This window comes from Micromys minutus, assembly GCF_963924665.1.
Source record: "Micromys minutus genome assembly, chromosome: 2".
Classification (NCBI taxonomy): Eukaryota; Metazoa; Chordata; class Mammalia; order Rodentia; family Muridae; genus Micromys; species Micromys minutus.
Window position 1 is genome coordinate 96,311,081 of NC_137971.1, and position 14,643 is coordinate 96,325,723.

The following is a 14,643-nucleotide window of genomic DNA, read 5'->3' on the forward strand; positions in this document are numbered from 1 at the left end:
CTTCCTCAGCTATAAAGTAAGTTTGGCCACCCTGGGCTACATGAGGTCCTATCTTAGCTATAAAGTAAGTTTGGCCAGCCTGGGCTACACGAGGCCCTTTCTTTAAAAACAACAACAAAAAAATCCAGCAATTAAATAGCTAAGTATTTACCCAAATGAACTGAAAACTGGTTATAGATTCCTACCCACCTACCCAAGGCCCCTTTGTACACACAAAAGCCCCAAACTGAAAGCAATTAAGATAACATTTAATCAGAAAATGAATAAATTGTATAAATCCATACACTAGCATATGCAAAAAAAGAAACCATCAAGCTACAATGGGACATGGCAAAACCTTAAATGTAGGTTGCTAAAAGAAAGAATCTGTTCAAAAATCACTGCATGGTTCCAACTACATAATATCCTAGAAAAGGCAAACTATAAAAACAGTAAAAGTGTGGGAAAGAAGAATTAACAAATAAATATGTAAAGCATGGGACAATTTTAAAGAGTCATACACTGACAAATATGCTGAATGGAAATTATAATCTTCTGATATCACAACTAAATGTATGAGAAAGGCAACAATGGTAATTTTGGAATAAAACAACCATGTAATATGCCATTCTTTCTTGATGTAATTAGATAGCAAGGCCAACTAAGGATACTTTCTGAAATGAGGAAGAATATAAAATAAAGTAATAATAATAGCTTTCAAAACATTTTAGGTAGCATGGAAGCACAAGACCCCAAAAATAAATAAGCTAGATGTATCACACTACCACTTTTAAAACTGTACTATAAAGCTTGGTGGCACATGCCTATAATCCCAACAAGCAGGAGGCTATATGGCAGCACACAACCATAGCCCAAACACATGGAAGGTGGAGGCAGGAGGATCATCAAGGACATCCTCAACTATACAGTAGGTTTGGGGACAGCCTCAGATTCAAGAAACTCTATCAACAAATAAAACAAACCAACAAAAAGCAGTAAAATATATTTGGCAGCAGCCAGCAACAAAGTCACATAAATCAAAATATACTTGCAACAAAGCCAAGAAGAACCAAGAAGAGAAAACGAATCATCTGCGGAGAATGAGAGAACACCTCATGGGAGAGGCAGTTACTTGGGTTGAGTGCTTATCACAGCTTGGGTCAAGAATTTACCCAAAGGCCCATGTGTTAAAGGCCTGGTCCCCAGCTTGGTGCTGATGAGAAATGGTGGGAACTTTAACAGGTAGGGCCTAGTAGCAGATTTTGATGGCATGAGAGAAGTGCTCTTGAAGGAGATGGTGGGATCCAGCCCAGTCTTCCTCACTTATGATTCCTAGCCATGAGAGGATGTTTATGATCCACAATGTGCTGACATAACATGCTACCTTACCACAGGCCCAAAAGGAACAAAACCTCAAAGCTATCAACCAAGATAATTTTTTCTCTTTAGAAATTATCTAAGATATAAGGAAAGCTGACCTCTGGGTATTAACGAAAAGGTAGAATTTTCATAGACAAAAGCACTAAGATTACATATAAAGACCAAAAAGAAGAGAGAGCATGACACTGTTTAGGAAATAGTCTGATGATTCAGAGAAACAATAAATAATCTCATATCCAGTCACCATTCAAGAATATGTTCTATACCAGATACAGTGCAATGTATGCAAAGATCACAAGACCTGGGTCTTACTCTCACAAGCTAGTAATTGTTAGGACTGGAGACAAAACTGCCGTAAGGCGTACGAGGTCCAACGTTTCTTCCGCTTTCAGTTATCTCCCTATCACAACACATGGAATTTCTGCTCTTTCAGTTAGGATGTTAGTTACTGTCTCGTTGCAGCAACCAAATGCCTGACAAGAAGCAACTTAGAGCAGGAAGGATTTTTCAAGATTCAGGAGGCATGGAAGCTAGGGCTCCAGCTCTGGTTGTCAGAGCTTACAGCCGATCAAATCTCAGAGCCTACTTACAACACATAGCAGACAAGAAGCACTAAGCCTTATGGTAGAGCATGCTTGTAGGGAGTACTGAAGAGGAAGAGGATCTATAAGCCTCTAGTGACCAGTCCAGCTAGGCCCCATCTCTTAAAAGGTTCCACAGCCTCCCAAAACAGTACCACCAGCTGAGAACCAAGAGCTGAGGCTATAGGAAATGTTTCATACTCATGTTAATAAACTAAAAGTCTGATTCATCTTTGACCCCACTTTTACTACCTAAAAGTAATGCTGAGAACAGAAGAAATAGCCTTCCTTTGGGAAGAGCACATCAGTTGGTTATCTGGTACCAAACTGTTAGCCCTGGAAACATAAATACAAGTAACGCACAGACTGAGCAGGCTGTATTCCTGTCAGGTAGAACCTACAGAAAACTCTAAAGGTTACGAAAGAATTGTGTAAGAAGTGTTGTAACAGTGGTTCTCCCCTCGCTGTGCCACAGAAATCACCTTGTGCAGTCCTACCAAAGAGAAGAGGAAGGTGAGAAAGAAGAATTCTGCAAAAACATTCCGATAATCAGAGAGCCAATTAATGAAGCGGACAGTCTCTGGAATATCATCCCCACCTAACCATCTGGGAAGATGCAGCAACAAAATGTTTTCTGACCCACTCCTGTCTACTTAGCCAAGTCTTAGCTCAGCTGAAATGTCATGACCTCTATGAAGCCTTCCCAGAATCTCTCACACAGAACAGTCGCTTCTGTGTATGGTTCTTAGAAAAGTCTACCTGAATAGTCATTCTGACTTACTACAAGTTTTATTATACCTTTTCTCACCTCTAGGTTAAAAACCTCCAACAAAACACAGACACTACCATGTATTACTACGGAATGATACAGACTGTAAATACATTTTTTTTCTGGTAGGTTGTCTTAGCTAGAGTTTCACTGCTGTGAAAAGACACTGTCCATGACCAAAGCAACTCTTGAAAAGAAAAACATTTAATTGGGACTGGCTTACAGCTCAGAGGTTAATCCATTACTATCATTGTGGGAAACATGGCAGTGTGCAGGCAGACATGGTGCTAAAGAGGTAGCTGAGAGTTCTGTATCTGGATGGGCAAGCAGCAGGGGAAAAGTGAGCCACTAGGCCTGGCTGAGCCTCTGAAACTTCAAAGCACACCCTGCAGTGACATACTTCCTCAAAAAAAGGCCAAATCTATTCCAATAATGCCAAGCTTCCTGACAGTACCACTCCCTAGGAGTCTACTGAGGCCGTTTTCATTTAAACTTCCACACGGGATCTTGAAAGTTAGCCCAAACTTACTGCAAACTCAGTCCTCCATGTCTCAGGTGCTGGGATTATAGGCATTTCCACCACAACTAGCATAACAGTGATTCATAATCGGTAGAATACACCCTTCACATTTTTAATTTTGTTCTCTCATGGGTTATTATATGTAGTATGATATCTTGTGCTGTCCCAAAACAACATGCAATCACAAGAATAAGCAACTGGGGGCTGGAGAGATGGCTCAGGGGTTAAGAGCACCAACTGTTCTTCCAGAGGACCTAAGTTCAGTTCCCAGCGACCACATGGTGGCTTACAACCATCTGTAATGGGATCTGATGTCCTCTTCTGGTATGTCTGAAGACAACTACAGTGTACTTATACATAATAAATAAATACATCTTTTTAAAAAAGAGTAAGTAATTGATACTATAGAGTACACTGTGGTGCTAAGATATTATGTTCAGTAAACTGGATGCATTAAATGAACTTTTAATTTACAATGTTTTCTACTTAAAATGGCTTCATGGTAGAGCATGCCTGTAAGTCCAGTACTCAGGAGAGCAAGGCAGGTGGAACAGGAGCTCAGCATCATCCTTGGTTACATGAGCTTGAGAACTTCTGGGCTACATGATGCCCTGCCTCAAAAAAAAAAAAAAAAAAAAAAAAAAAAAAGAAGAAGAAACAAGGCAAAGATAAAGAAAGGGAAGGAGGGAGACAGGAAGCTCAGCAGATGGATCTTGCGGTGCGATCCTGAGAACCTGAGTTCAGACCCTCAGAACTGACATAAGAAAAGATGAAAACAAAAGATGAATACAGTAACATACACATCTGTAAGCCCAGCATGCAGCTACGGGGAAATGGGAGGTAGAGACAAAGGAATTCACAGAAGCTCACTGGTCAGCTAACCTGTCCTGTGTAACAGTGAACAAAAGAGACCAAAGTGCAAGGTAGGGACTGACAACTAAAGTTGTCTTCCTCCACAACATGCAATACACACACACCAAAAATATTTTAAATGAATAAATATGACTTTATGGGGACATACAACCACCGTTTTAAGTAGAAGGAAATCTATACTCTTTCCCCAGACTCCCTTAAGGTTTAAAGGTGGTGATATGACACAGTTCTAGTCAGCACACTTTTTACAAATCCAAGGGAAATTGTTACTTTCACTTGTAAAATAGGACACAGAAGTGATGCTAGTTCCTCCTTTGCCCCAGTCTGCCTTTCCCTGGGTCTTCCCTCCTCAAACATGCTTTACGGAGTTCCAGTACCAGACATTTAGCCAGGATGTCACAGCACAACATCTGAAAGTAAATACTCTGAAGGAGCCAAGTAGGGAAAGACAAAGCACCTGGTTTCCATGTGCTGGTATGTTTGAGCCCATGTCAGCCATCAACCACCTTCCTCTTTTAGTAAAGAAATTTACTTTTTACTTTTAAAATTACTGTCAGTTTTTCTACTACATACTGTTGTCCTGTGTACCAGTGAACAAGAGACCAAGGTGCAAGGCTTAAGGTGCAAAGGGCAAAATGTTTAAGGGTTTGTGTGTTTGTGAAAATACTTCTGATCTAAAGCAGCAAAATACAGGAAAAACGATGAGGAAAAAAATCATTCTTAGTAGTCAAAAACGCCAATTCCTTATTAACCATTGGTTTCTCAATTATTATTATCATTATTATTGTTTGTAGTCACTGATCCCTAAACATAAGTGAATTCTACTTATTACCATTATAGAATAGATTATAGAAGCTATGAGTAGATATGAAAGGACTAATAAATATACTTTATAATTTTTTATACTCCCAATAAGTCCTTTAAACAAAGCATTCAGAAAAAAATAAACATTAACCTATTTTTAAAATGATGTCCAGGATATTTATGTATATAAAAATATATACAACATATTACTCCGGTAATAAAAACAAAAACTGTAGCATACTACCAACTTCCCATGCTAAAAGCAGACATAACCATTCAGGGTCAAATTTCGTTCTGACAAAACTGGAAATCAATCCAAAACTTCCACACTATCCAAACACTGTTGGATAAAGCAAACAGAATTCCATTAAGAAACAAATATTATCCATTAAGATGGGAACTGGAAATTTTTTGCAAAAGGCAAAATATTTAAGGGTTTGTGGGTAATTTATCACTGTCTCAACTATTCAACTCTACCTTCTTTGTATAAGGTTAGCCACAGACAATATATAAATGAACAATGCAGTTTTTATCCTATGAAACTTTTATGACAGAACCATGCAACATGTTAGGTGTCCCAGAGGCAACAGCCAAGAATCCTTTGGTTAAGTACTAGGCCTAGATGACTATGTAGAAAATGAACTTGCTGAAGTATACTGGGTGGCTCACAAATTATGGAAATGAAGGAAGAAATGGCGTAAGGCTAAACTTTCAGGGCAAAGCATAAAGCTACACTGAAGACCTAGTCCAATGAAGAAGAAACTACTACAGCTACTTCAGCTCAGTAAATTCTAGAGCTTCACCTTCACTGAAACTCAGTACCCATTACCCCATTACCTTCTTACTTAGGTTCTCAAGTTCTAAGTGTGGTGTAGGCGTATTAGACTAGTAAAACCTGGGTCACTGCCTATGCCTCAGAGCAACCTACATTCCCTACTCTCCCCTGTACACACACACACACACACACACACACACACACACACACACACACACACACATAAATAAACATATGTTTATAAACTTAAACTGAAGAAATCAACTTTAGGGGCTGGGAAGATAACTAAAAATCACATGCTACCCAAGTTCAGATACATAGTAATCATGTAAAATGCACATGCAGCACAGAGCTGAAATCATAGTACTAGAAGGTAGTGTGGGAGAGAGACAGGTAGATCCCTAGAGCCCATTGGCCAATCAAGCCAAATTGATTAATACTACTTTCAGTGAGAAACCCTCTTTTCAGATAGATAGCAATTAAGGAAGACTCAACAGCTACCTCTGACCTCCACTCACTCAAGCACATATCCATTTGTATGTACAACACACACACACACACACACACACACACACACACACACTTTCAAGTTAGCTTCATTGCGTTCATTTTACAAATGAGAAAAAGTGAGATACAGAAAGCTTACTACTTGACAAAGACTATAAACCTAAATAATACCACAACTTGAAACAGAATCCACTCTATCGTATTAGATTCCTGTTACTTCCCAATTACTGAAAATAAGCTTCTATTTCTCCTCTTTAGTTTCAATTACCACTAAGCAGCTTATCTTGAGTAAGGAACAACTTTCTTGTTCCTTAGGATAAAACACAGTAAGAGCCATATGGGTAAAGATAAACACCTTGACTCCATTCCTGAAAAATTTTGAAATTACTTTAAAAAAAAAAAAAAAAAGACTTGGAGGCCAGGCGTGGTGGTGCAGGCCTTTAGTCCCAGCACTTGGGAGGCAGAGGCAGCTGGATCTCTGTAAGTTTGAGACCAGTCTTGGTTATATAGTAAGTTCCAGGCCTGCCAGGAGTGAAACCCTGTCTCAAGAAACAAAACCTTGAATGGAAATACAAACTCAAACCATTCATTCTTTGCTGGTCACTGCTATAATCACAAAACACCAACAAACAAGGACAGAAATAGGAAAGGCCATCCAGAGACTGCCACCTGGGGATCTATCCCATATACAGACACCAAACTCAGACACTATGGCTGATGCCAAGAAGTGCAGGCTGACAGGAGCCTGGTACAGCTGTCTCAGAGGCTCTGCCAGAGCCTGACAAATACAGATGAGGATGCTTGCAGCCAACCACTGGACTGAGCATGTGAACACTGATAGGAGTTAGAGAAAGGACTGAAGGAGATGAAGGGGTTTGCAACCCCATAGGAAGAACAACAATATCAACCAACCAGACACCCCAGAGCTCCCAGGGACTAAACTACCAACCAAACCATGGCTCCAACTGCATATGAAGCAGAGAATGGCTTTATCTGGCATGAATGGGAAGAAAAGCCCTTGGTCCTGTGAAGGCTCAATGCCCCAGTGTAGGGGAATGCCAGGATGGTGAGGCAGGAGTGGGTAGGTGGGTGAGAAAGCACCCTCATAGAAGCAGAGGGTAGGGGAGTGGAATAGGGGGTTTCCAGAGGGGAAACTGGAAAGGGGGTAGGATTTGAAATGTAAATAAATTAAAAATATCCAATTTTTAAAAAGAGAAAAAAGCTGAAAGGAAGGAAGGAAAGAGAAAAGTTCAGGATGGAAAAGACAAGGGCCTGAAGGAATGGATGCACAAGTAAGAGAAGTTAAACATGCTGCTATGAATAGAACATGTAGACAAGCCAGTAAGCCTTTAAAAAAAAAAAAAGTTTTCTCTCTCCCTTCCCAGACACCTCCACAATCCTGCAAGAAACCCAGCCTAGATTGCTTCCTTTCTCCATATAAGTCCAACATAAACCAGAACAATGCAAACTAGGCCACTGAGAAAGTCTACAGTCCTTCTTGACCTAAGTGGCTCTGCAGACTGAACAGTATACAGGCTTTCAGGTGTCATGTGGTGATGGATGTGGCCTTCGGGCAAACAAACAGACTTTTTGATAACAAGGCATGCCTGTTATTTGCAGCTTTGAATACCTATCAAGTTCATAGTCAGGAATTCTTAGTATGATAGTATAAGAAAAAAATATAAAGGATGCATTTAGAATTTGTAGAGAGAACAGTGTGATTATGCAATCTCAGAAAGAGCTCCCACAAGGTACACATTTAGACCTTGTGGAGCCCAGGATCTAATAAACGTGTTCTTTAAAGCTTCTGAGCTCAGTGAAGGGTAAGAATGGACCTCAAATGGAAGCAACAATTCATCACTGCAGTAGCTTCACTACCCAAAATTTGTTCTCTCCACAAGTCCCATCAGCCTTCCCAAGTCTTCCTATGCATCTGCTAGATGCAGGGCATGCATTGAGAACACTGAATGGGCAAACCAACTAATCAGAGGCAACAGATGTGCAGAAATAATCACAAAGATATGAAGAACGTAAAAGATCCTCCTTCCCCTCAGGATATTCTCCTCAGCACACTGAGGTTCAAATAAGCCAGACAAAACAGTCTGTGGTAATTGCTAAACAGAACAATGATGAGGATCTGAAGCACAGTAGCTGCTGTGGGACAGTGCGTGAGCCATTCCCCCAGAATCACACAGCCACATAATAAATAATGTTCAGAGTAAAGCTGAAGCTAGACTCTAAGTCCCTGATTCTAGCATTCTTTAACCTGTGGCCATGACCACTTTGGGGTCAAAGAGCCCTTTCACAGGAGCCACCTAAAATCATTGGAAAACACAGATATTTACATTACTATTCATAACAGTAGCAAAGTTACAAAGTAACAATGAAAATAATTTTATGGTTGGGAGTCCCACGACACAAGGAACTGTATTATAGAGTCACAAGACCAGCAAGATTGAGAACAACTGCTTATTCCTATATAGAGCGTATAGGTTACCAAGAAAATTCCTTTTGTGAAGTTGACAATCTTATTTATGCATCTGGTACTGACTAAATGTCAGGGTTATGCAGAAGAAAGGAGAAGGTGATAGAGCTTTAAGCTTTTTGGTGAGGTTTACAAGACATTAGCTTCTTTTGGCATTTGGTGAGAAAGAACTTAGTAAGAGATTCTCCTATTTCAGAGGAAAACAAGATTCACTTATTAAGTACAAAGCTTAATGATCCCAAATTTTGCTTCAACACTAGGGCATGGCTCTGCTATTCTAAAGGTCCTTGTTCACATTTTGAGTGTCCAAATAATCAGTGACTGAATCAGTCTCAGACCTACCATCTCCTCCAGTGTTCAGAAATGTTTATTTAGGCTGTGGAGACAGCAAGAGCTGTCAACAAAAGCAAACTTTACTCTCCCTTTAAAAGAACCTATATGGTCCATAATGTCAAGACCTTTCTTCAAAAGAAGAAAAGAGCAACAAAAGGGAAAAGGATGAAAATTACAATAGAAAAACTACAGACTTGGAAGTTGAATACAGTTTTGATTCTTGATTCTGTCCTCTGAGCTGGTTATGTATTTCTCTGATCTAGACATTTAAGTTTATCAAATAGGAATAAATTACTATTGTGAAGTGTCAGAAAAAATATTTAAAATACAAACAATATATTAAAGGCCTAAAATAATCAACTCCTTTGTAAAGATCCAGGTGTAGTTAGTTACATATCCAATAACTCATCCCTGTGGAGAGGGCAGAGGGAGAAAGATTTCTGGGACTTGATGGCCAATAGCCTGGCCAAAAACAACAACAACAACAAATTTAAAGGCTTAGTAAGAGACCTTGTCTCAAAGGAATAAAGCAGAAAGCAACAAAGGAGACCTGATATCCTCATCTGGACTCCATGTGTGCACCTACATATGTGTATCTATTACCACACACACAGAGTACATGCTTCATGATTTCACTTATAGGCAATATCCAAAGTAGGTAAATCAAATCTACAGAAGCAAAATATTAAATTAATAATTGCTTAAGACTAGAACAATGGAGTTATTGGAGATGAAGAATGAACACTAATGTGTTTCTCATAGGATGGCCAACTATTTTAAAACCTTGATTGTAGCATTGGTTATATGAACAACTCTGAATAAACTAAAATAGCACTTAAATGTATATACTTTAGATAAATTTTATGGTATGTGAATTCTATCTTAATAAAACCGTTAGAGGCTGGGGATTCGACTCAATTGGTAGAGTGCTTGCCTAGCATATATGAAGTCCGAGGTCCCATCCTCAGAACTGCACAAAACCAAACATGATAACATAGTCTTGAAATTTTAGCACTTGGGAAGCAGAGACAGTAGGATCAGAAGTTCAAAGTCATTCTGCCATCCTGATCTAGTGAGTTGAGGCCATCCTGGGCTATTTGAGACACTATCTCAAAAGACAAGCAAAAATAAAATAAAGCTGTTAAATATAACAAAGCCATGCCAAAGCAACTACTGAGTATAGGTAGGAGGCCTACACTAAGACTCCTCTACTCACTGCCTATATAATCATGACTTCTCACTGGACCTTACCCCCCCACCTTTGCAAAACTGGTAGAAGACTGGGCTAAATAAACAAACAAATATAAAAATACTTTACATACAGTTAAAATGCCAGAGACACTTCTTTTTGTTAGTAAGCATCTCTTGTAACTGGTATTAATAACCAAAAATACTGAAACTGAAAGACAAAAACATTTCCTCACTTTTTTTAAGTAACTTTGTAGCTTCCCCCATAAGCTAGAGAAAATGAGCAGCTATTCAAATTACTATGAAGGCCTGGAAAGCTTTCCGGTATATGTATTCACATCCAACCAAGACCACATACCCCTGCAAACAAAAAGGTTACCCAGATATGATATTGAGTGTCTACAGCATTTGGAAGGTAGAGACAGATCTTTGTGAGTTAGAAGCCAGTCTAGTTAGGTTCCAGACACACACAGCAAGTTCCAGGCCAGCCAAGGGTAATAGTGAGTTTTTTTTTTTTTTTTAAGCTTCTTCCCTATAAACTAACTTTCTGTTTTAGCTGGTATGCTTTGACCACTAAGTCACCACTGAAATAGGAAGAGGTTGTCAAGAATAGTGGCTGTAACATGACTTCGAGTTCTAGACTTGCAGGGACAGCACGGCCTCTCATCCTTTAAAGACATTTATTCTGTGGTCAAAGACTGTACTAAGAGGACATTACTTATGAACAAATGAAACAGAAAAGAGAAATGAACTGCTGTTTATCACTTTTGTTAAAGGAAAACTAAGTCAACAGCATAAAATCATTTAGCCCTAATCATGACAATCATATATACAAACAAGCAGCATGTTGTGGTTTTTAAAGAATTCAGGGCTCAAGAACAGGAAAAATCAGAATTTGTCCCAAACTACTACCAAATTGCTATATAATCTTAACTAAATCAACCTCAGTTTCCTTCCCATGTGCTTACTGGCAATTCAGTATTTTCACAAATAAGGCAACTACTGCATACAAAAGTCTATGTATAATAAAATTGTCTCTATGCTCATAGAGTTACAAGACTAAAGCTGGATACTAAAAAAAAAAAAAACCCTCCAAGTATAACATAATTGTAGCTTGTATTCCAGAGCCAATACAAATCAGCTAGATGTGAAGTAGCCTCTCTCAGCTCTCCTTCCAACACAAAGAGGTTCAATATTGGTCACCTTTCTACCCAGTTCAGCTGAAGGCATTATGTCTGTCCTAAATGAACAAGATGTGCAACAAGTGCAAGACAGCTCGGGAGTCACCATATGTCTACACTAGCACCTTTCTCCCTTTGTTTGAGACAGCGTCTCCCTAAGGAGCCCTGGCTGTCCTGGAACTCTTTCCATACACCAGCTGGCCTTGAACTCAGAGATCATCACTTTAATCCCAAATGCTGAGATTAAAAGCATGCATAACACCACCTGGCTTCTTTCTTGATTTCTTAAACCACAACTGGAGATACTGGTATTACTGGGAGGAAAAAAACAGAGAAAAGTACTCTGAAAATCATGTTTTCATAGATAAGCAAGACTAAAGCCTTAGAAAGAAATTAAGCCTTTATCCCAGTGTGCTATCAACACTTAGCAACAGGTATACAACAAAATCTACAACCCATGACAATATCAGAACAACCTCAAAGATTGTGTGTAAAGATTTAGTCAAACAACATACAGGTAAGGCACTTAGAGCAATCCCTAACAACACATACTTGTAACATTAGCACCTATTAATTCATGTAACCTTCTTTTCCCTCTGTTTTCTGACCTATAACAGTACTTACCTCAGAATTATTAGGTGAATTAAACAAGCTATTATACTTAAGGCTTAGAACAGTGCCTGGCACACAGTAATGCTTTAGGAGAACAAATTAAAATTAGCTTTATCTTCTAGTTATCCTTACAAATTATATACATAGAGAGTACTAAGTTTCAGTTACAGCTGATTTTGGCCCACAATGACATTTAGCAGCATCTAAATATTTCTGATTGTCATGATTTTTGTGGCATATCGGTTTCTAGTAGATATATGACAAAGGCACTACTAAAGATCTAATAATGGAGCTGGGAAGATAGCTTATTGCAAAAAGAGCTTTCCACACAAGTATGGGGACCTGAGTTCAGATTCCCAGCACCCAGGTAAAGGTCAGACAGCAGCATAAACCTGTAACCCCAGAACTGGTAGGCAGAGACAGAAATCCCTGTGGCTTATTTTAAGGGTAGCTCTAGGTTCAGTGAAAGATCCAGTCTCAAAAAATAAGATGGGTGAGGTTGGAGATGGTTCAGCTATCACAAGCACTTGTTGTTCTTGGAGAGGACCCACGTGGTGGATTCACAACCATCCATAACGCCAGTCCCAGGGGATCCAACAGACATACATTTGGGAAGCATACAAGTAAGCCAATAAAACATCGTAAAGTAATATCTTCTTTAAACCTTGTTTTGTTTCATTGTTTTAAGGGTAGAGAACTAGAGGAAGAAGCCCACAGCTGACTGCTTGTCTCCACATACAAATGTCCAGTAAGCACACCTATGCACACACACAAACTCACACACTCACTCACACAATTTTAAAAAATAAACATAAACATCCTATTATTAACAGGACTATCCCACATCCACCCAACAGAGAATTCTATTACACGAAATAACAAATCCTGAGGCTGAGAAATAAATATAGATTAAATACAACTATAAAACCCAGCACTCCGAAGGCAAGAAAATTATGAGTTCATGGTCTATATATAAAATAAACCATACAGGAGTTCTACATTCTGGCCACCTCTGAACTGGTTTAACACATGAATCCATCTTCTATACCTAATTAAATGAGGATAAACATTTTAGAGCTCCCTTTACCAAACCTCAGAATGGGCAAGAAATTTACAAAAGAGCAAAGATGAGGGGGAGGACAACTATTCTCTTCTCCAGTGCCCAGCTACCGTCTTTCCAGGAGCTAACACAGATATGTCTCAGTGTTGCAAGTGTTCTCTCCTCTTCTCTTCCTCTCTTCACCATTCCACAGGGTTAAAATCAAGACCTAGTTCCTTCATCAGAACCTCTTTCAGAGCCCACACTGGGGCTGTGGAACAGAAAGGCCTTCCTCCTTACCTTGCCCGGGGGTCCTTTTCATGCAGAACTGCACCTACTGCTGCTCCTTCCCAAGGTTAGGCAGATGTTCTCCAGAGGAGCTTAGCCTGGGTTGGACAATGTGAACTCATTTCCTTTCCCCAGCTTACAGGAATGAACTGGGCTCAGGGAGGGGCCAAAGGCAAGTTGTAACAGCTTACTTTGGACTTTCTCCCCAGGAAGTGGCATTTGAAGAGAAAGAAAGACTGGGTATCTTAGTGAGAGAAAACATGAAGAATAGGCTTTAGAGAGTAACCAACCAACACAGACAGACATTTTTCAAGTATTTCCCACATCTAGTTCTTATCAGTATTTCCTGGGCAAATGCTTCACTACTAAGGGAATGAAAAGATTAAGCAAGTGTTCATTATGTGCCAGCCGCTGTCATAATAGTAAGTTCATTTACTTCTTACAATCTTCACAAGCACCTTCTGAGATTATTATTTACCTTAATTTCAGAGATGAAGAAAGTTGAGGGTAGGGGGGTAGTTAGCTTGCCTTAGGTCATCCATACAATAAGTTACAGCTGAAACTTACTCCTATCCTTTTAAACACCAGAAAGGTAAACTGCCATGATAATTAATTTCATATGCCACAGGCTGCCCAGATTAAATGTTATATTTGTTGGTGTATTTGTGGGCATTTCAGGATTACATTAGCATCTGAATCCATGGGCTCAGCAGAGTGCGCTCTGCACTGCAGATGGGTACTGGCCAGGCTTTTTAGGACCTACATGGAACAAACGGTGAATGAAGGGGGAATTCTCTTCCTTCAATCCCTGCCTGCTTGCTGGAGAGATGGCTCAGTGGTTAAGAGCACGGACTGTTCTTCCAGGTCCTGAGTTCAATTCTCAGAAACCATATGGTGGCTCACAACCATCTGTAATGGAATCCGACGCCCTCTTCTGGTGTGTCTGAAGACAACAGTGTACTTATATAAAACAAATAAATAAATCTTTTTAGAAAAGAAAAGAAAATGCCTTACATTCCTGCCTATCCTCAATTCCTGCCTGCCAACCTGAAAGATGTATCCTCTCTTCTTCCAGCCCTCAGAAAATTATTTACATCATCTGCTGCCCTAATTCATAGGCCTCCAGACACAGACTGATAAATGTCTGGATTCCTGGGTTTCTAGCTTTAAAGTAGCAGCCTCCATAATTGTGAAAGCCAAAGTCACATGATAAACAGTTGAAGGAGAACGTCCACTAATACAGCTTTCAACTACTTTCCTGAACTATGGAAGGGTGTTTTGGTTTTTTCTGAAATATGTCTCACCCTGTAACCCCGGATGGCCTCAAAC